Source organism: Trichoplusia ni, chromosome 24 (assembly GCF_003590095.1).
Source record: "Trichoplusia ni isolate ovarian cell line Hi5 chromosome 24, tn1, whole genome shotgun sequence".
Lineage (NCBI taxonomy): Eukaryota > Metazoa > Arthropoda > Insecta > Lepidoptera > Noctuidae > Trichoplusia > Trichoplusia ni.
In genome coordinates this window covers 1610327-1634276 of record NC_039501.1, presented here as the reverse complement: position 1 = coordinate 1634276, position 23950 = coordinate 1610327, and the positions used below count along the sequence as shown (strand labels likewise).

Below are 23950 nucleotides of genomic sequence, written 5' to 3'. Positions count from 1 at the left end.
ACTGTAATAGTTGGAACGGTATTTTGATTTATAAGCGTTTGTTTCTCGGTTCATACTTAAAGTTATCTTTAATCCAATCTCAAGACTTAATTATAATAGAGCACCGCTTACTCATATTTATGAGTCTGGATGTCTGGAATCTTCGTGAATGTTCCAGAATGTTCCATTTTTTCTAGAGACTTCTTTTGATTCAACATGGCGGCCTATATGATCTAGTGAAGGCCGAAAGCGTAAACGTCACGCCGTTTTATGTAACTGATACATAAAACGTACTGTATTTAACATGATATTTTGTAATTGCAAACATCTTCTAGAATATTCATCATCTCTCTCGTACCAATGTCGTAAGAACCTTACCTCAGAGCTTGAATAATTCCGTTAATAGTTTAGTTCCGTTTCCTTATGTATCTTGGAAGTTTTTTATGGGTTTTATTGACCATTCTCATTTATAACATCAGAATTTTCCACGAGCATAAAACAGATTTCGCATTCATTAACATTCGTATTCAGATATTTGCAAATTCTATCTAAAATTCCATTAAAACCTCAGCACAAAAAATCAGAATAATAAAAATACAATTCCAATGAAATCCAATCAAGCTTATCGTAGACAAATCCAAGCGCACAATAATATATGTATAGTAAACGGAACAATAGCAGATGCAATATTAAAACAATTAACCAATCATCACCCTGTGAATGGCGGAGGTCGTTCACCTTGCCCGCTGTATGGTGCACTTGTACCACGATACCGTGATACGTTGCGAGTTACCAGGAGCCAAGGAATGTAGATATAGCGGTAAACGAACGAATTTTTTTTTATATTTTATCGCTTGAGAATTTTATTATTTTGATTTATAGGCTGAACGGTTGATACCTTTGCCAAATGAAATGCCTATCGTCTGTTCTGATTATAAAAAATGTTTTTTTTCGATTTGATTATTTGCGCGTGCGACGGTAGTTTTAATCGTTCTTTATTTGAAATCGGGCAGGTACAGTTTTCGTTATAATTAAATCTCTTTCATTATGTACATTTGGTTATAATATTTATCGGTCTATAATTTCACTCATGTAAGTTTATCTAGAAATCTTGAAGCGTAAACAATATCTACCTTGTCCTTTTCACACGCATTTCCTGACTAAAACGGGTTATTTAAACGTTTCCTGTTTTTATTAATTTGCCTTTTTTTAAGGCAAAATGTAAGAGCAATGACTTTATACATTACTTAAACTTGACTTTTGACAGTTACAGAAAAGAAATGGACGTAGTTTGAGTGGTCTACATCAATTAAAAGATACTTTGAAATTTTCTCGATGTATTGCAAATGGGGTAGGTCGATGTTTTAATTGAAAACTCAAGCCTAATGTTTTTGCCTATCAAAGACTCAAAATTTGGTTTAACTTTGTATTTCCTTTTCTCCCAGTTCCAGAAATCGATTTCTTCATTTATACCTTAAGGTAAATCTTAATGAGATTCAAGCAGCTTTCTTTACATTTGTCCTTTTTTGAATGATAAAGATTATGCACACGAAATAGCGGGTACAAACCATAATATTTTGACAAAACTCCTTTCTTTTTGACTAACTTTAACGACTTGTGTGCTAGATAAGCAGCTGCATACAAACTCTTTCTTTTATCTTTTCCAACGGCCACGAACTTATAACTCTGTTTGAATATTCAAAGAAAACCTGAAAAGTGCAAGTTGGACTTCGACACTGAGGGTTCCGAATAGACTAAAGAAAATAAATGTGTAATAAGAAAATCGTCGAAAAACGATTTTCAAGTCCAATGGTTGCGTTGGTATAGCAGTAACTGAAATTTACATCATCTGCGAACATTTAAACAGTCTAGCTATTATGGTTAATGAGGTACAGTCTGGTAACATACGGACTAACAGATGGACAGACAGCAGAGTTACAGATATGGTTCAGTTTTTACCCTTTGGGTACGGAACCCAATAATAACACTACATACTTACTACTAGGTTTGAATATTTAAAAAAACATGAACCAGTAAAACGGGTGCGATTTCCGTGCGTATCGATGCGTTTCTACTAGTGTTTGTAACCGTTATGTAACAACACTATTCTGTATAATCGAATACACAGTCTGGTGCACATCACTAGTTATATTTAAACATTCATGTGACCTTTATTACGTTGCATTAAGGTCTATTTTCGTTGTGTTTTTGTATGTTACGTGTTGTATGATTATACTAGGTTCGTTTTACAGTGCAGTGGACACCCTAGAATTCATTTCCTGTTGTTTTGTTTTTTAATGATAGGTTTTTTAATTGTTTTAAAGTGTCATGAGATATTGTTCCAGTGTTGCTTAGTTGGTTTTTGCCCTTTATGGTATAGTATGCTAGTTATTATTTTCCAATAAATTGACTGTTTTTATGTCATCATGCTGTTTGAGTTTCAGTTTTTGTAACTCTGCTTACCCTTCAGTGATAATAACCGTTAGCTCTGTTCGATGTTACTTCCTTTAGTTCTTCATATAATTATTGCATTGTGGCTGTCTATGTCGTTACATAGAAACTCTTTTTCTCCTCTTTATATAAACTTTACATTACCTCACAAAGTCGCAGCTGATTCAATATACCTACGGGTTACGAAAATGTATCGAACGCCATCTGAATATTCCGAAATTCACACGTTTTATTTACACGTGATTTCAATTGTATTAATTTGTACTCAGCAGCCGCTGAAAAACTCGATTAATCTCGAAAAAGATGTCATGAATAACAATTTCCCTTCGATGAGCTTCTCAAAAGACCATATAGATATCATCAAACCTTTGAAGTCTTACTTCAAGAGATTGCCTTTATCTCGTTCATTGTTGTGGATGAACTGCTAGGCATTGCCGCGCATAGACTACATGCGGGAGACGTTGCAAGACAGTTCTGAGTTACTCGGTAAGAGTCTGACACTACCGCTTCCTCACCCAAGGGGGTGGGTTTCCATAAGGATTGATTAGGACTTACTTAACCAAAAAAGCCGGTCGTTTATTGTTTTGTTTCCTATCTAATACAACATTTAGAATTGTATTATTTTTATCCGATTTAACAGTTCCATTTTCTGTATAATCCACCAGTTTCAAAACGATGTATATCTGCACTATTCTGCACAGATTATAATTGACAGTCGCGGACGCAAGTGTCTGTCGGACGACATAAACGTGACTCGGAGCATGTTTTGAGTGCACGTGTACTCGATAGTACAGCTTTCGGCACGTTCGTTGCTGATCATTGTTTTTGCAGAATCAGATGATATGAGTTCTAAATTTTCAAGAAGATATTAAAAAAAAATTGATGGTTTTGTTACTTGGTAAATGTTGTTCCTCATTTGCTATTTTATGCTACTTCCCATTTGATGAAATCAAGCTTGGTTATGTTTTGAAAGTTTTATGACTAAATATTCTAAGATGAAACACAATTTCTAGTGACCCTTATAACTATCGTTTCCATTCACCACTGCTTGCACCTGCTTCTAGACCAGTACTCACATGCATGCAATATTATTTTTTTCTACAGATATCTGTGCAGTTATCTTTCTTAACAAGCATTAAATCTATATTCCCTTTGATGTCTCTCCAAATTCATAGCCATAAAGACCACAAATATTATGTATACCTACATTGATCCCTTAAAGTCGGTAAACGTGACTCGGACCTCGTACGCCACGTGCGCGCCGTACAGGCCGTACAGTTAATACATTACGTACCGCTTTCGACTCGTTCACTGGTGATGGAGGCTTACTATTAACGGTAACAAGGATAGACGGAATATGTTGGTTTGATTGTAATCAAATTAGTAAATGATTGATTGGATACTAGGTTTTGCTTTTGCAAATGTGATTGTGTGATTTTCATTCTCTTGTGTTTTAGATAAAATGATATAACATCACGATAGTCCAGGTTTTTATAAAAAAAATAGTTCTATCTGAAAAAGAGCTGGTGAACAAATCCGATTGTACTTGGTAGGTTACGACTAAATCATGACAATTATATCTAAGTTGATATAAAATAAACAGCAAATCTTCAGGGCTGGTTAATTATCTAGAATGTTCTAGATTGCATATCCACATCGATTAAGTCGCAAGCGGTAGCTTGTATCAGTCAATAGGTATTGTCTTACACGTTGTTTATTATTAACCTCAAAACATAAATACAACGAAGTTCTTAAAGATAAATACCAGAAACTCCGCCTGTAAAGTGTTGACTAATTACATTTTCTCCAAGCTTATCAAATTGCTCACACGTAATGTACAAAAAAGTTTTTATTTTATGGAGGACAATCGTCAAATCCTTCAGCTTTCGGAATGGAGGGTCAGACTGTTTAATGACTAAAATCTACATAGGTTCCTTCCTTTGCGCTACGTATACCGGAGCCATGGTAACCTTTTTGGACAATCCCACTGCCCTGGCAAGACAAGATTGAACTGACAAGTCAAGGTGACGTAAATTGGCATAATGTTGTTCCCTATATTTGAAGTTTTCTTTTTGTGACTATGCTTACCTGATATAACTATAATACTGAAGAAAGCTTTGCCATTGTCATTTGTTTTTAGATTATTATGATTGTTATCGTGTGGAAAAACAGTTGGCTATGCCACGTGTAACGATTTTGCATGTCCTGTGATAAAGTATTATGTGATAATAACTATCCACGACTAATATATGCAGGCTTTTATAGTGCCTAAGGCTCATAAATATATTATTATGACTGTTTCCTATTTCCCTTTATAACTAGGTTTGAATTTCGATGCAAACTCAAAGATTGGCAATTGCTTTTAAACAATCGAGTTTAAACGCTTCGTTGGTATTCGTTGGTGATAGTTGTAGATTCAGGCCCAATGATGGCAGGTGGAACATGGTCTTCTCCCATTTAACATTATATCACACTTTTTAACGGTAGTTAAATGAGGTGACAGATTTGAATGCTAACCATTTAATATAATTTTTGCTTTAGTAGATGATTTTTTAACCAAATGCTATTTACTTTGTCTGTCTGTTATAACAAGTACATCAATTCCAATCTAAAATCAAAACAAACTAAATCCAATGTAACTTTTTAATTTACATTGTAACACGCCCCTTTCCCAGTGGGATAGAAACAGGATACCACGTGTTTTGAAACACAATAATAATAAAAAACAAATGCTACATACTATCATAATGACAGTCAGCACGTTGAATGACCGATAAGCAATTTGAATGTTGCTAAATCGTTTACACGTCATACTTATGAGGCTAGATAAGGGTTTTCATGTATTTCAGATATTTTTGTTTTTGTACGGCCTCTTATTAGAAATCTCATGTTTTTAAGGTTTGTATGTATTTATGTTAGTTCCTTTTTCGTCATAACTATTGATTCCTTAAATTTTTTTAACTGTTGTTACCCCTATATCACTGCGAGCCGTAGTGGATGTGTTTTAGAAGGCAAACCGAATATTGTTTCCGTACAAATCCTTACTTAATAATTCAAATTAGTAATGGATATTATAATCATTAATTTTAAACGGGTAATTTTTAAAACACAATAGATTGATGTAGGTTTTGTCAAAATAAAAACCTATGTTTTGTATCGTGCAGCATGATAGATTACATATCCCTAGAAAGAAAAGCAGTTTCAACGAAAACTTGTAATAAACAATCGGCACGTTTAAAAGGCATTAGCGCAAAGACCGCACTTCAACTGTTTAAAAAAATTTTACACTTATATTGTTGCTGAGCAGATAAGGAAGCTTACATAACTGTATAGTACATATAAATATTTACATGATTACAATACGGTTATAAGTCGTGGTGACCTTGCGGTTTAAATATGCATAGATTTGTATGCACGAGATTCGATCCCAACTAAGTGCAAGGACCTATATGACTTGATCAAAGTTATTTGTATTGTTTTAATTATTCTAAGACACCGCTTATGAACGGTGGAGGAGAACATCAGAGGAATCAAAGTTATTCTATATACTGGGATCTAAAATCGACAACCGGCCGTGAGCTAGCGTGGTGATCAACATACATAGGAAGAGGCCTGTGCCCTTCTGTCGCACGTATTTAGGCTAGTGTTATGTATTATTTATAATACGGTTGTATTAAACAATACATGGAAAATGGAACTATAAGAAAATAATTTCAAAACGCGGCTATGTCTGCGTGGTGTTTGAGACAAACCTGAAATTATTATTATTACTTTTTTTTTAATAAATGGAACAGTAACCAGTTACATTACAATGTTATAAAACAAGCATAGAATTACAATTAATTAAAGTTTTGGTAATAATGCAACCAATAACACTGACAACAGATAGTCATAGATATATGAAATGCAAGTATAATCGCTAAGAGATGGTTCACGTAAACAAATAATATTTTAGTTAATTATAGTTACTTACAGCCAAAATGTGTTAAGTTTTCCGTGGTCTGGTCCCAAATTAATAAAAACACGTCATATTGTTTTTGTATTGTATAATTCTCAGTATTGCTATAATGTTCCTCGTTTGAAAGAGAATGAGTGTGTTGCGTATGAGTCACTGAATCATGATTGAATTATCAATGTGTTCATATTGTCTACGGAAAACTGAATTATGCAATAAACTGAGATTTATGTATACAAACGTTTAAATTGATATATATTTATATTATTTTATAGGATATCCTTTGAAAATTAAACCTTTAGTTCTTAAAAGAACTCAGTTTAGGATTGTTTAATTTATGGATGATATAAAATTGTCTTTTCTTACAAGTTGTAACCTGGTACTGAATAATATCTGCGTTGCCAATAAATTCAACTCATTACTCTCACATAGTACTCATACCTTAGTTTTATTCTGCGAAACTAAACGGTCAACATCAAACCTTTACCATAACCATCATCATCCTAGCCATTTCTCAAGTATGTTGGGGTCTTTTCCGAAAAACGGTCCACAGACCAATGATATCAACATTGGCTTAACCTATGATCAATCAACTTGTTCAGTTAGCCACGAGCTCTTCTAAACTACGTCACAAACAACAGTTACAAATAAAGTTATTGAAGTAAAACCTTTTGACGTGTATCTTATGCAATACAGGTATCACATAATCAGATATAAGGTGGCAAATAACTTAGTTAATAGGGCACAACAACGTACGCACCGAACGTACGAATGCGTCATGTTTTTGCATTTGTTGCCTCGCTCCGCCTTCGAGTCGTGACGCTCATTTGACTATATTGTTCGTAATGATTCGAGATGACGTTCGTCTTATCGATAACACATAACATATTAACTTGTCATAAACAAGTGACTTATATACGAACTAAAATTATGATATTATTATGTTGCCGTTGTTTTTTGTATTGATAGTAGTGTACGAAAACATGTGTTGCAAAAATCCGTAGATTCGTTTAGGTTTCCGTCTAAAGTATTGAATATCGATAAGATATGCGGTACAATCGATTCTTACACTTTCCTTTCAATGACCAGTGCTTCAATGTACGTTTAAAATGTATGAATGAAATAGTTTCGTTAGCTTGTGAAATTCAAACAGCTTCGTTAGTTTAAAACAATCACGGTGCACATGATAGTCTGTCTCAAGTACACCCTAGTTCTACACGATCTTTGAACGTCGGTGTAACTTGTCGCAGTTCGCGTCGGTGATGTAACACTCTACGCCGACAGTGTCGGCATAGTGTCGGCGAAGTGTCGAATTTGGATATGCAATTAACACCAATAGAATCTTTACCGTAATAATTTTAATACGATTTACCGTTGGTACAGTTAGGAATACAATAAAAGGTTAAATGGCAGCCCACTTTTGAATTCGTGAGTGCTAAATCATGGATCTATGATATGTTATTGTTGTCAACCAATATGCATATTCGAGATTGCATCACGCATTGTTATTCGATAGGAAACTTGACAAATGGATAACTAAGAGAAAGATTGACTGTAACCTACAAAAATATGTGCCATACTTGATTCACGCTGTAGATCTGAACAATATGTGTAAAGGACACGAATTTAATTTTCTTGTATTTTTTTCCTAAATGTCAAATGCATTTGTTTCAAAAGAAACATGCCATCACTCTTGTTAATTAGTTTAAATGCAGCTGACGAACAATTAGCGCTTTAAAATAAATTGTTTACATAACATATAGTTTATTTATCATCCTGTATTTTTATTTAATTGAAGTTCGATTTGATTCGGAAATATCCCTTCAACTTTCTCTAATACAAAAGCAATCCTTTGTTTACCCCTTCAGCGATTACTTGCAAAAAAGTATATTTTATACGCATTAATGTTACTACGAATTTGGCACAAAATGTTATTACGCGCATGTAACATAGTCTAGACTGGATCGCTTTATTACTATTTATTTTGCCCTCATATTTACTAGACGTGGCGTGCAGACGAATTGTTTCGTTTCAGCTTTTAGTACTTTTTACAACCTAACTCCTTGCCGTAATTAGTTTTTCTGTGGAAAGACTCGAACTTTATGGGTCTTAGTTATCACAGAATATATAATACGTTCGTATACTTAAGAAATTAAAGCACAAATCATTAAAATCGGCTGAGAGCAATGTACGGTCCGTCAATCATATTTTTTTAAAGAAAAACCTACCTTATGTCTTTGTGATAAAGGTGATTTTACCCTTTTAGTATTATGACTAATACGGCAGGTTTAAGTAATTAAAAAAATATTGACGACACGTGTTTAATAAACTAATGATACAGAAATACAATAGATATTCATGTTAATACCTAATGTATTATGCATTCTAATTATGAATGATCATGATCGGTATACAAATTAGTCTTTCGATAAATTAAAATGTAATATAAATGTAAATTTAAAGTAATATTGAAAAACTTATTGATGAAGGAAAGTGCGAAACACCAACGTCTCCTAAAGGAACATCAATCCGTCAGTTTAATACATTATTCGTGTCTTTATGCGAGTTTCCAAGGCTTTAAGAGGCGTTTATATTTAGTATGTGCGGCAGATGCATACGACCTTATCCTCTTTGTTGAAGGGTGACTTTTTTATCGTAGTGGGGTGACTAACTGTGAAATAGGGGCGCAGACTCGGAATGCATTTTGGTCGCCATACGAAGAGATTCGAATTTATCCTGTTTTGTTATAATTTCTGTTCCCGTTGCAGTACAACAGCTTACTTTTTGCCAATGCTCTTAAAATATTCGCGGAATGTTGATATTCTGTAAATATTTACGTTCGGAAATTTTTGAACCAAATTCCTATCAAAATTATACTAAGTGTACCCGAACTCCGTACATTAGAACTAATAAATTATCACGTAATTAAAATCCAATTTAAGCGTCTATGAGAAAATTTCCTCCGAATAGGTACCAGGGGCCCATGTTGACGTAGAGGCCGTCCCAGGACGTCGTCCGTCGCGGCGGGTCGACGACCCCCGAAACTGGCGCGTAGCGGTGCCCGGTCGTTACCCGCTCCGTCCGTCCTTACATAGTCCGCGACCTTATGCTCACCTGGTACTTACAAGAGCGGTTTCTGCGCGTTTTATTCGATATTCAGATTTTATTTGCTCTATTTCAAAGATTATATTATCGAAAGTCTCTAGAAAGTTCCTAAAACCAATATCATTTTAAAATTAAGTAGTAAAGTTTTTTACATTATCGCGGATTTTTCCTCTTGTTTGAGTCATATTAGCATGTTGACCTTCATGCCCAATTTCATTGTTATCTTCAATGATCTAATATAGACAGAATAGACGGTTGTTAACCCCATAACCTATTTGCACGTACCATAAATCAGAATAACGAAATTAGTACATTGTAAGAACATTTGACGTAAGTTAGTAAAAAACTCTATTTGTCATAGGTGATTAATAAAAAATTAAGAATACATTAAATTAATAGATTCCATTACTCATTGTGCTGGTTCATTTGTAATTATCATCATTATCGTTATAAATTGCTTGCTTATTACGCTTATCTGTCAATCTCTAAACGTTATTGAGTGTTTTTGTTTGTGAATCAGGAAATGGATGTTTTTACCGCATTATTTATTAATGTAACATCAAAATATATTGTCGGAATGAACCGTTTCTAACGAGCTTAAGCACCATCAAATTATTTTAAAATTAATAATCCAGACTTAAATTCATGTACATTAATAATGAAAGAATCGATTGCTGTTTTAAATATCGGCCTTCTTGTAAAACCACCCAGACTTGAAACAAATACTTGTTCTACCCGGGGATTGAAAACGCAACGCGTCGTGCACAGTGAGTTTGCCGTGGTAACCTATTCCACTCGGCTATCCGTGGTTTTGTTGTAACTGAATTTAGCTTTTACTAGCATCATTCCATTATTAAGTAAGTAAACGGACAAACACTCAATTTTTAAACGTCTATAAAGTATTATTGAACTCCGCCATTCATATTCAATAACATTTCTTACAACACGCTCTCGAATATTCTACAAAAGGTAAACACATTCCCCAAGTATTTATAGTTCTTACTTAAACTTGCATGTAAACAAATAAAAACCACCGATTGTTTGTTAATCTATCATTCATAGATGACTCGGCTCTCATAACACGGCCATATAGGGCGGATCAATGACACTTCAAGTGACTTAAACACATGCTTGATAACATTCACCCTATTTAAGTTCATAATATATTTGTTTTTATCCCCCCTTCTTACTTATCTGCTTGTTTCATGTATATATCTATAAATTGTATGTGAATTTTATAAGGCTACTACTTCTTTTTTTTATAACAGGGTTTGGGTACGTTTTCAACTTCAGTTTTTACCTCCTTTGTAATTATTTCAGGGCTTGTAGGCAATCTGGAATAGGCGTCTTTTTATAAGGTTTTGTTATGATTATGCAGGCTTTAAAAAGTAGCAAAACCTTTAGTATTGATTCAAGTAAAAACTTCGTCAGTATTTCGTATCATGAAACACGAAATACTTGAAACGATAATCGCTTGAAATTGTTAAGGTTTCTTATTTAACCGTTTCAAATTAACCCCCGGTCTCTCCAGAAATCGCAAACATTCTAAAATTGTGAATTTTAATAAGCTTCATGCTTTCAAAAGCAGGTGAAATGTCGGGATGCACGCGAGGAAACAGTATTGGTGGTGGTGGGGGGGGGGGGTAATTTGAATATTTAATGTATTACAACCTTGTCTGTTGCCTGAGGTCAGAATTTAGCAATAATGTGACGATTTCACTGTTTGTACCTGACATTTGTAAGTACTTGAGATTTTTGTAAGTTTGTTTTTGGAAAAGAAGGTGCATCAATTCAGAAAAGGTCATGACAGTTTTTCCTTAAGAAATTGGCTGCATTTCCGATAGTAATTTAGAAAGTAATGTAATTATACTTTTTATAAACTGGCAATATTATGGTGATAAATTTAAATTATTCGTATAAGTCGTTTCGGTGAAAGGCGGATTCTGCATGTTTGTATATTTTTGCCATTTCGCGGAATTTTGCCCAACACAAATCACTCCCACACATTCTAAATTTTATTATACCTGTAAATCAAGATTTGGAGAAACTAGTTTTCCTTTATGACCTCAAATTAAGGTATTACGGTTGTTATAGCTACTTATGTATTGTTATGATAGATATGTAACTTGATGCGGAAGTTAAAAGCTGGTTCAGAAAATGGTGACGATAAAGTATGGACATAAATACTACAAGTAAGGTCAGGAAATAGAGGCAAATACTTTTGAGAGATTGTGGGATAATTATTTAGGTCAAACAATAAAAAAAAAATATGCTGCGTGTTACTTTATAACACGGTCTCCACATTTTCAAAAAAAGATATTATTCAAAGAAATGTCGTTTTTATGCAAAACGCTGGCACACATTATAAACTGTCAATCAATACCGGTAACACGGCACCGTGTTCCGTGCAAATTTCGCTCGATCCGATCATATTAACACATCCGCTCGGTTGCGTGTCTCGGACGGGAATGCACGCAACTGGGTTGCGCCCGCACCACCTGTGCGCCTGCGCAGCCATCTTAACTTGACCTACCGCACACTGGTACTCGATAGTGGCACAATATGGATACTGGGCTGTATCCTGTTTTGTTAATTATTGCTAAGAATTTCTTTAAACGTAAGTTTTGCTAACTTCAATATAATACGTGTGAATTGTAAGAATTTATAGTAATTGAGCTAGATTGATTGACCTATTTTGTCTCGAAAAATACTCTACGTACCCATAACTCAAAATAGCTCGAAATTCTACCCACCTAAAATATCTTCAGCACATTTCTCAGAATTAACGTTTTTAGTATGTCATCTAATTTGTATTTTCTTTCTCAAAAACTGACTTGTCATTAGTTTTACGGGGTGTCGAGATAAATGGTGTTCTGAACGCGCTTCGTTAAACAAGATTAACTGTTTGTTGAGAATCAGATGACTAATTGATGGTCTGAAATAAGTCGATGGAAGCTTATGCTACTTGTATTTTAGTCCTTATTCTATTGCATAATATATAATGTTGTGGTTGGAACGTCCAAGACACTAGTACTTAGTAATTTATTTTGGACCAATGTTCGATGAAAGATAAAATAAATATATTTCGTCCTGTATATGGGGAAACTATACGGGTGAAATTAGGTGTTTTACTAGTAATTTTGAAAAACTTTTAAAATTAAACGTCTTAGTCCATAAGATCAATACGATAAAATATACTGTATTCCTAGAATTGCTGCTTTTGGCTACTAAGGTTGTCTATTTTTATTGCCTACCTTTATAGTTAGTTTATTTTGGACAGATTTTTCCTGTTTTTTTGTAAGATAGATTGAATCTGTCAAATCTATTTTCATCCTCTCGCCAACTCAGGCAATTACAAAAGTATTTATGCATGATCGCTTCTACAGTTGAGTTAGAAATGATGAATGATGTTAAAATATAATAGTTATAGAAGGCAAAAGCAATCATTAGCTACCTATCTATATTAATCATATAAACGTAATCATTTAATAGGCACATACAACACTTATACTTAAAAGCAAAAAGCTAAAGCATATGTTTGTCCGCGCTAATCTCAGAAACTACTATAATATTAAAAATACTTTTATATTTATTAGCTTATTTATTCAGGAAGGTTATAGACTATATAAAATGTCGCTAGGAGCAGGCAGACCACGAGTGAAGCCGCGGTGATTAGCTCGTTAATTCTATCGATTAAATTAATTACATTATTAATGAAGCACGGCCAACTAATAGGTAATTCCGTTGTAACCTTTCGTGTATCATAAGCTCGACGATTAAGCTTTTTATTATTGCATATTATTATTGTTTATAGATAGACTGGAGGTTAAATTTACTTATAAACTTATTTCTTTTAGACATGAAATAAATATAGAGAGATATTTATGTAGCTATTGTTAAACGCATGCTTTTGTAAGATGAGATTCGAATAGAAAAACGACTTCTGAACTATAATACAGTTTTAATCATAGATTTCTTAAGTCCCTTCAATATGAGCCATTATTATTACATTTGAACTCAGACAATATTTTTGGACATACTAGAATCATCCTAGTCCAAAAATGATTACTGCGAAAAGTATTAAGGCAGAATAATATGTTTATTACATCACTATTCAGCAGTTTTACTGAGCAGCGATCACGTGTAACAAAAACATAACCAAACACGACACAAACCGCCACAAAATCATAAGCTCACACGGCTCGGTTTCCATTGGCCGCACATCACCAGGTGGCATTATTTTTTTATCCTACAACTGGCAGATGTTTCACCTCTTGAGGCCATTTACCTCACGTTCACTAGACTTCGTACTTCAGAATCCAAAACGCTTACCCGTCGTAATTAAATATTTGAATTTTTAGCCCGCTTCTAAGGACCAAGGTCAGGACCCTTTGTCTTGCCTAAGGTCGTCTGGGATTGAATGAACTTGTGAATGTTAAGTTGTTAAGTTCATTCCTATACGTTGAACTTAGAAATTGTGTTAGAGCCTAGTTGGTTTCGAGTGCTGAGTAGGAAGATTCTAGATTGTTGTAAAGTCATAGTTAGATTTTCGTTTTTTTCTTAAGACGTTCGGGAAGCTTTTGCTTTGACGGCCTGATTTTCATCTATTTCCGTTTGCATTACTGCGTTAACTCATATTTTGAGATAACAATTAAAAATATCGGGCCTTTCTTTAAGGTAGGATCATCACGTTTTTATACGTACAAAACTTAGTAATCAGAAACAGATTATGTTGGATTATTATACAATATGTATACATAATAAATATTATTATCACGACTTATCCTCATATTTAGCAAGCTGTCAGAAGGTAAACGAAACATTACTCTTTTTATACAATTGTGTTTATTTTTATACATTTTCCTGTTCGCAACATTTGTTCTCGACGCCTCGTTATAATACCGTTGAGTAGATAAGTAAATGTGAATCAATAAAAAGTGTAACGAATTGTTTAATGTATTGATGGAATGTTGGTTTACACTTAAAAAAAAAGAGAGTAATTATTTGTAAGTATTCTTGTACTGTAACTCCAGTGTATTCACTTATACATTCATTGCTATATGTATATTTGTATTATCTATGAATGATTTTATTTTTTTGCTTTAAAGAAACTCGAATTTGAACTACGTTAAACGTTTTCTAAACGGCTGATAAACACAAAGTAAGTTAATCATCTGTCCAAATTAGTTGAATTATCTGTGATTATTTGTCACTTGTTTGTGCTTTAAACCAATCACAGTTGTAATCAATTTGACACGATTTAAACTACGACAAATATCTATCACTTTATGAAATATAAAACATCAATTATATCCCAATATTTCATCGTACCGAATAAATTAGTGATGTAAAAACTAACAAGACAATATCCTTATCAATATACGTGTTTTGTATATATATATATATATATATATCGCTGTCTCCGACTAGTTTTAATTTCATTGTTTCTAAAGCGGGGTCAATGGACAGACTAATATACGGCGAATTTGCATTTTTATCAAACCGAACCGTTCTCTTACTCAAACTGAATGTTTGGCGAATTTCTACATGATTTTAAAGTTGTATCACATGTGTTGATGAGACTTTTTGAATAATTTAATTGTATTTAAATGTATAATGTCTCAACTAAGTGTTAAAGCGTCTGTCCAACACAGAGTGTTATTTAGAAATAGACAGATAGACTTTATTACACAAATATTGTTGTTGTTAATAAAACGTTACAATAACTACTCTATATGCATTTTTTATAATTAATACAACCTACATGCTAGATTGAATGATATCAAAACTAAATTTCATAGAATTTTATTAGTTTATCTAAATTATGTCATCCAAGCTTACCTTTGACTTTAATTCAAAACGTCACAGATTCAAAATATTAATAAAGCAACTTATCTACAGTTTTCTTTACCACGTATTTCTGTAAATATTAAAAAGTTGTCTCAAACACGTTTTGTGCGTAAAAAACTTTACTTATACAGGTCAAGGTCAAATATACATAGATGCCATTATGTTAATATTCTAGTGTCAGCACTGTTATTGTAATTCGTTACAAATACCTCAACTTCCTGGTTATTTCCTCTGACTGAATATAACTGATGCGTGTATTAAGATAAAATCTTTTACAATGTTCCTTTAATTGAATACAAAAAAGATTAACATTAGAATACAGTCTTCAATAGCTTCGTATCTGATTATGTCTAGACCGAAAAGAAACTTTTGATTATTATCTAGGTTTAAACTACGCAAAATTTTACTTTGTGGCTGAAACGTTATTGTGTCAACAAATATGATGTATGAATTCTTCAACAGCTTATAAATATTTCCAATAACCATTTTTCTCGGTCTACTGACATATAGAAGTTATTTTACAATATGCAAGCACCCTAACCAAACTAGTCTTAACGAAACTAGAATAGCGGTAGCAGTGAGCTGCAGCACGCATGCGCTAACCGTTCGACTTTGAAGATATAGTGACATAATCTGCACGGCTAACTGAACAACTTGCTTGGTAATGAGTTCTTTAATGTTGACTTTTACCGCGGTGGAAGCAAGACTTGACTTCGCAGACATGAAATTCACACTGGAAAGAAACGTGTTTTCTTATTGATTATAGTAAGATCGCTGGTTGATTAAAGAAAGCAAGCCTTCTTTTTTGGTTAGGCGGGGAAAACCTCATGGCCACCCTCTCCTCAGGCGAGGAAGTGGCTAATATCAGACCCTTACCGACTAAACCTGATTCATAGAAAAGTTCCGAGTTCTTCTGAGTTCATGTATTTCATCTTGGATAACACAACTGTTGCTTACATAATGCAATAAATCTTTTGTTTGTTTAATCTTAAATTGCATTCATTTGGAAAAGCTAATCAGATCATTATTCTAAATAAACTTATCAATTTACTATATTTCACATTTGTTCGTTAACCATTGCCTACTGTACAACGTAAACGGTTTATCAATATGGTTAAAACGAGCAATGATTGGAACAGTAATGGAACACACGTGTAGCCAGGCATGAGAGCGAAGCGCATGTACGGTACACGCTATGTATGGATGACATCCGCGTGGACCGTACATGTAGGAAATTGTCAGAGGGATAGATTCTCTTCGATAATTGTAACCTTATTCACTATGTTTGTCTTTCAAGTATTTAAAACATTTAAAACATTTTGAACGAGTCAATGATGTGTCCTAGTTGCCTTGTTAGAGAAGGGGTAGAGAACTTAATGTGGAGCAAAAAATTGGATTAATGTTAGACTCATTCAAAAACTATAACTATTGAAACGAAAGAATAAAACTTTTATATGATCTGTTGATTGATACAGTATTACAGTAACTAAAGAATCAATAATAATGTTAAATCAGGTATAATAAATCCAAAGAAACCACTTCAAGACAGCACCTGATGAACGAATATCTTGTCACGTTCGGCTCGTATTAAAGTGTCGATACAGCGCTAGATCAGTCTCGGCAAGTCTGGCAATACGCCAGGACGGCGGTAAAAAGAAAACGATTATACACCATTGTAACAGCTCGATAGAAATCGGGTTTGCTTCGATACAAATTAAATTAGCATCGTATCGGCATCGGTACTTTGTTGGATGTATTAATAGCTGTAGCTTGTTCACTTAGACTTGTTTCGTTCAACTATAAGTTTTAAGTGATTGGAGATGGGTTTGATGAAATCTAGATCATCATAAGTGGTGGCGCCAAGAATTATTTGATTGTAATTTCATGCTCGGTAGATTGAAATTATAAAAACGTCGGATACCATAAAGTGAATTGGATAATATTTCAAGATTTATCTATGATCTAATCTATAATCGTTAGATTTGATATATTGAGCCGTTATTCTATTTCATTACTTTTTAAATACCATTTCAAATATATTTGACCAAAACCCGCAAAATACTGTATGCAAATCTTTACCAGATTCCAACCGAACTCGGACTCCATTTTGTTTTAATCCCTGACCAGATTACCGAAAAATATCGGTACGTTTAAAGTCGTTTGCACGTAAAACGGAATCAATGAACCGTTTTATTCACTAAACGATTGACATGGGTCTCTGACCCTAAGTAGCGTTATGATCCGTGTTGGCGACTGTTTTAACAGTTTTGTATTACTTCGATACCTCTCCTTATCAATTACATTAAATTTGACGTGCAAGAAATCACTTGCTTGGTCAGTAAGTAAATAATTGGCTGTAGTGTGTTAATTTACCTATATTGGATTGATTATCCCTGCTTGGAATTTGTTACCGAGCGAGGCTTGCTTTTCTCTTGTGCAGCCAGAATTCAGCAATTTTCAAATAGCCTGAACTACTCTATAAGAAAAAAAGTACGTATAGTTACGAAAAATCATATTGAATCTCGTGTAATCTAGGCAAGATCAAAACTGAGCGAAAGCTTTCGATTTACTGCATAAATCTGAAAAAATATCCCAATAAAAGATTCATTGCAAACTGGGCATTTCCCAGATATCTTTTTCGAGATAGTGACGCTGCGAAGCGAAACTTTAGTTTTATAGAATGAAGTTGTTTTGAAACTCAATACGATTCCGAGTATTAAAATAATAACTGCTGCACGTGCTTCGGTTTGATTTTATTGGTCTGGCTTGAGATGTCAAAAATAGTACTGTCAACATATTTGCTGTTCTTAATAACTGAAAAGCCATTATACTATTAAACGCTTCAGTTCCCTCTACATTTTAAAGATGATCATCGTATTTCAGCCGTATAACACTTAATTTCGCAATACTTTTTATTTGTATGTCATCTAAACTTAATCCACCTTCTTTCTCTACAAGAACCAAAACCCCAAAAGTTCCTTAACTTCCAAGAATTAAATAATATCGTTAGAAAAGTTTTATAACACAGAATTCCTGGCACATTCGCTCTTCAAAAGATCATCCGTTTCCTTTACAATATTTTGTTTCGGGTCAACAAGCACCGTAATTGCTTTTCCTCCTGCTACATTGTGGTTTACAAACATTTTCATATTGAGGTCATTCGATATCATTCTTTTTGTATTACAATTGTGTTACTTTAAATCCAATTGCTGAGAGGTCCGATTTGCAATCATTATTATTTTCTGTTCCATGATGTTCTATTCCTCTATTAAATACCCCATTTTATCGATCGTTATCTTTGTAGGTCTTCAAGTGAACTTGACCTGTGAATTTCACGCTAACGTCTAATAATAAATGTATTTTGAAAACAAATCAATCCGCTCGATGTTCGTAAGCATTGACACGACTCGAGGTTTACAAGTTCAACGCACTTAAGGACGTCTGCGATTCAGGCTTCGTATATTTTCGTAATAATTTCGAATCTATTTACAGATTCCTTATCGATTTTAAGAAAATTGTTATTCGAACTTACATATTTCTGGAATCTAAAAGGAAAATATTTGGTTGAAGTTATTATTGGATCGCAATTCCCAAAATACAACAAACACTCGAATTATGTGTCAATAACGCGTTTTTCGATACAGCCGATGAAAATAATGTTTTTCATATGTTTTTGCTGCAGAGAAACTAATATTTTGCTCGTAAAGTCACAGACTGACCTGTATCCATGTTATCAATTAGTAATAACTCATTTATATTTACTAACTACTCACTGTCAATCAATATAATTACTGTTAATTTTAGCTTATTGAGTAGTTTATTGATTAGTTGTTCATAACTTGATTCGATAATTTTTTTTCTATAATTAGCTTGCCACTTTTGACTATTGATTTCATTTCTGAAATAGTCCGTATTCTTATTCAGTGTTGGACTACATATGCATGATAGCTATCATTACGCCTAACTACTTATGTTTATTAAAACAATATTTTTCTCTGTCTAGCCGAACTAGGCCGGCCTCGTCATCCGGTCATTTGTTTTGTAACTATTTATAGAATAATACGCCGTAGGAGTACGCTCTAACGGATTAGTACGAATATAGATGGATTCTACGATATTTCTCATTCGTTTCAAGACGTACGGTATGTCCTATCGACCTCTCTAAATGTAGGCGAAGATGAGTGACCCTGATCCATTCCATGAACAGCGAATATATGTAGGTTTATTTTGCCACGTTCGTCATTATTGAATTAAGTGTAAAGAAATAAGTGAGAACTGAGAACTAGCTCCGACTATTCAATATTTCGGGATACCTACAGAGTGTTTGGGACTGAATTTAGTCTACAATCTTTGGATAAGTTTCCCTACCGCATAATTTGCTTCATGATCAATTACGAAGTAGTTACAACTGGATGTGAGCGCTTCTCAGTGGGGGACTGAGTGAAATGTGTTGGCGTTTGGCAGGCATAACGAAAATTATACCATTCATGATTAATAACCTATTACTCATATGTGTAACAAAGAAACACTACAACATGAGAACACGGGTGTTGTATTTTTGGAGTTACACTGTTATTTAGTTTGACGGTTATCGGGAGCATCGACCGGCCTAGGTCGTTTGTGCACTCAGAACTTAAAAGTACGAAACGCCCACGTTTTCAGGATGTTTATGATTTCTTCGTATTTTCCATATTTTATAGTAGTGTGATAGTTTAGTTTATGATCTTCAGTCAGTCCTTTTATCATGAATTGGTTTACTTATTGTGAATTACACGTGGTGCAGTCGTAAAACTATGTAGTATGAAGTTAGTTTTCTTGTCGTATTCTTGTTTTATATCCTAGCTATGAAAACAAAGCGATCATTCTTATCTCTCATCTTCCAATCAACTTTCTTTTGGATCCAAGTGATTGGATGCTGGAATGTCGTTGTTAAGTTTGCTGAGTTTCATATTATCTGTATTGTTAAGTTTCCTATACTAATTTTTATTTTTTATAATTACTACTTACCTGGAATGTTGAAAGACCTCCCCTTTTCTTCCATTTGTCTCGCTCATCATTATTGTTATTTGTAATTTAATTCCCTTCAACTTTGGTACACTGTATAATCATTGACTATAGTATTTCCAAGTCACAATCCATAAATCATTCCTAGATCAGCAATTTGTATCGTCGTTAAGCGTTTGTTGAGAAACGCAACGAGACTAGGACAGTGCGACTGGTTGACCAACAAACCTTTGAAATGAGACGACTAGACTGACAAGATTGTATGGTTAAAAATAGTCGTGTGGAGATGACAACAAGATCGTATGGCTGAGACGACGGCGCTTTAGTGTCTGGGCTTATAACTGTTTAATTGCATGGATTATGTGAGTAAGAAAGTAGTTACAATAAAGATTTCTTCTGGTAATAATGAATGGAATGCAATGAAAAAATTGACACCGACCAAAAGATTTTTTTACTGTTGTATGTCTTTGCCGAAGTATGGTTTTAGTGTTAACATAGCATTAAAATATGGTACAGTCTATTTAGTTAGTTGACAAGTCTTCGAAATGGACATGTAATGATAACATAGATTTATCAGTCTGAAGTGTTAATTGACCGTTTATGTTCGTTCGGAAGACCTTCACTAGATTACAACATTATAGATTATCGAGTTACCTATACATAATATAATGTATTCCGGTTGATTACACTTCTAGTTTACCATTTTACGAGTGCAGGTTGAGAATACAGTAAAGCTGCACTTTAAGACTGTTTAATTTAAAACTGTTTGCAAACTAAATTACACTTTGCAATACCAGTCTTATCCCCGTCATTTCAAGGTTTTCCCGTACTCCAGGGCATTGACCCTGTTTTACTTTAAGTTCATAAACTATAAAATCGTATGCACCTAAACAAGCAGCTGTCGGTAACAGAATACGTCCGGTGTGACGAGTGCCCATGCCCTGAGTGGATACCTCAAACAAAAGCCTCGAGCACTCGCTTAGCTTAATAGGAAGCACCTGATTCTAAAGAGCTTAGGGTGGTTGTATGGGAAAATGTTCTACAATACGAAAAAACAAGTCTACGACCTCCGGAAATAAGCGGTCAAGCGGATTACATTCAACTTTTTACATCCAATCGACTCCATATTGATTTAGATAATAGTAGCAACTAGGTAACCTTAATGTATGCACCAAGGTAATGAACTTCGCCCTCAATATACCAATGAACCGGAGTTATTGGACCGAGAGTCGTCTGCCTTAATTTATGTCAAAATTAAAATAGAACGCATAATTTCTTCGTTTTACTTCATTGCACTTTTTCGTTAAATAATACTGAATTCTGACAAACTTTAATTATCTTAATGGTTGATCAAAGTACGTTACAAAAATACGCTGTCTATTTGAAGTTGATGTTTCTAAATTGAGTGCTACTATGTATTAATGATGTATATCAAGATTAGTACTCTTTTGTTTCCGCGTACAATATACAGGAAAATCCAATTGACGATAGTTTTTTCCTTACAGTTCATTAGCCCCGAAACATAACATTTCCCTTTGTGTAATGGATATCAAATAAGTTTATCGTTATGAACTGACCAATAATAGGAAGTTGAGTTCTGTGTTGGTTCGCCAAGATTCCCAGAACTATCTTCTAGTACGTACAATACATTGTAATTCAGTTGCTTTATCAGTCTGCTTCCTATTAAATCTGTTTGAAGCAAGCCGAAATTCTCTGGACACCGATCATTGAAACGTAACACAGTACATACACTTAAGTATATTTGTCAATTTTGTATAGCATTAATAAATTGTTTTGACGGAATATCGAAGTTGAAACTTGAAAAAGCTTAACTTGTGATTAGTGTAACAAACAGTCACAATTAAAGAGGCGATAGCTGAAACCACACAATACCAGTTCGCCTTAATCACTTGGCAAATTAGAGAGACCTGCGGACGGCGATAAAGACTAACGTTCATTTTTGAACTATAGCTCATCAAATATTCCGTAACAGGATATTCACTTAATAAAAAATACTATGAGTAGAATCTCATGTTTTAGGTCTACGATATTTATATATCTTTTTCGTATTTTCGGTTGAAATACATATTTGGTCATAAATATTTCTCCTAAAATCTATCTGTTCTTAATTCGATTTTATAGACAGATTCCGATCTATTGTGTGCAGAGCCAAACACTCAGGAACTGCGTCCATCCAATTGTCAATTATTGGATTGTATACACGCGCAGCTTCGGTTCGGAGTGTTGTAGCAGTTTTGTTATCTACTTACCTGAATGCAGGAGGAATATTACGAGTTTTGAAGCACTATATCTTTTCGTATTATTATATTCCTTTTCAGTGTTGTGTGTAGTATGATAATTTTCAATTACCTTTCTTATTATTTCAATATTTAATATGCTTTTGATTAACCTATCTGGCCTCATCTAGTCAGCATTTTCTATATCATTGTAGCGTTGCCTCCCATTCAATTTACTTTTTCCATGTCTTCTAAGTACTACCTGTGGCACAATAATCATCGTTCAAAGCATAACCAATTACAGGAGTCTTTTTATTCCCATAGTCAAAGTTGTTTCGTTCCCTGTCCTAGAATTCTGCTCACCTATCTACCGATTGTTTTGCATTGCCGCCATTGTTATCCTTAGCTGCCCACTTCCCATAACAACATTGTTAAAACGGAAAGGAAACTGCGTCGATGTGTTTACGCATTTTTTTTTCTGCCAATAAACTGAACAATGGCGGTTTGGTTCTTGGTAAGGTGCAGAAACAAAGTGATCTGCTTTTGTGAAACGTCTGTCGGTGTTTCTTAATGCTTTAGATGAATAAATCTTAAAAACAATCCTTTTTTAAGTGACGAAGGCTAACTGCACTCCTTTTTTTCACTTATGTTATTTAGTTATCTGGCATGGATTCTCTGTTGTTACTATGGAATAGCATCTAGTTGCTACATGTTATTATTTTTTATTCCAATTTTGACATAGATACGTTGAGATTCTAAAATCTCCGTTACTATGACCATAAACATATCATGTGGCTAAGGCACATATTTGTCTACATCTTCATTGTCATCATGTAAACTCCTTACTGTAAATAGTATTATAATCGCTCTTTTGTTCTTATGACCCAGTTGTAACACGAGAGTGACCTATAAAACGTTATTGTTCACAATTATTATAATAACCTTTTCTCGTTACACTTAACTGGACCTTGTAGATGGCGTGTTTAGAGATTTTTGCTTTTTCATTGGGAAGTAATGAATAACGGATATAAATAACAAACCTTTTGGGTTATATTTAAACTATAAACAGTTAAGAATGAAGGTATGACTAAGTTACTTCTTTACCTTTGTACGATTCCCGCACTTCAGAATTTAATCCTAGTGTTGCGTTTGATTTCACAATCACTTATTCCGAACTACGATATCGGAATCTTACATAAGCCACATCCATGCTAACATACTCGGGTGTAAAATGGATTACATAACAATATTGTGTGCTTAAACAAATAACCAGAAATAGAGAGAACTATATCTGTTCCCTTTGTCCTTTACCCCAGGCTTTGATGCTAACACAATTAGGACGTTTTGCTGCATGAGGCTTTGACAGAAT

The 23950-nt window shown here is 34.0% G+C and overlaps 1 protein-coding gene across 2 annotated transcripts in view; it reads left to right on the top strand.

Annotated features, from left to right (window-relative positions):
* Window positions 1–23950, top strand: part of LOC113505114 (ribosomal protein S6 kinase alpha-5-like) — a 55067-nt gene that overhangs the window by 16418 nt on the left and 14699 nt on the right. The window lies entirely within an intron of this gene.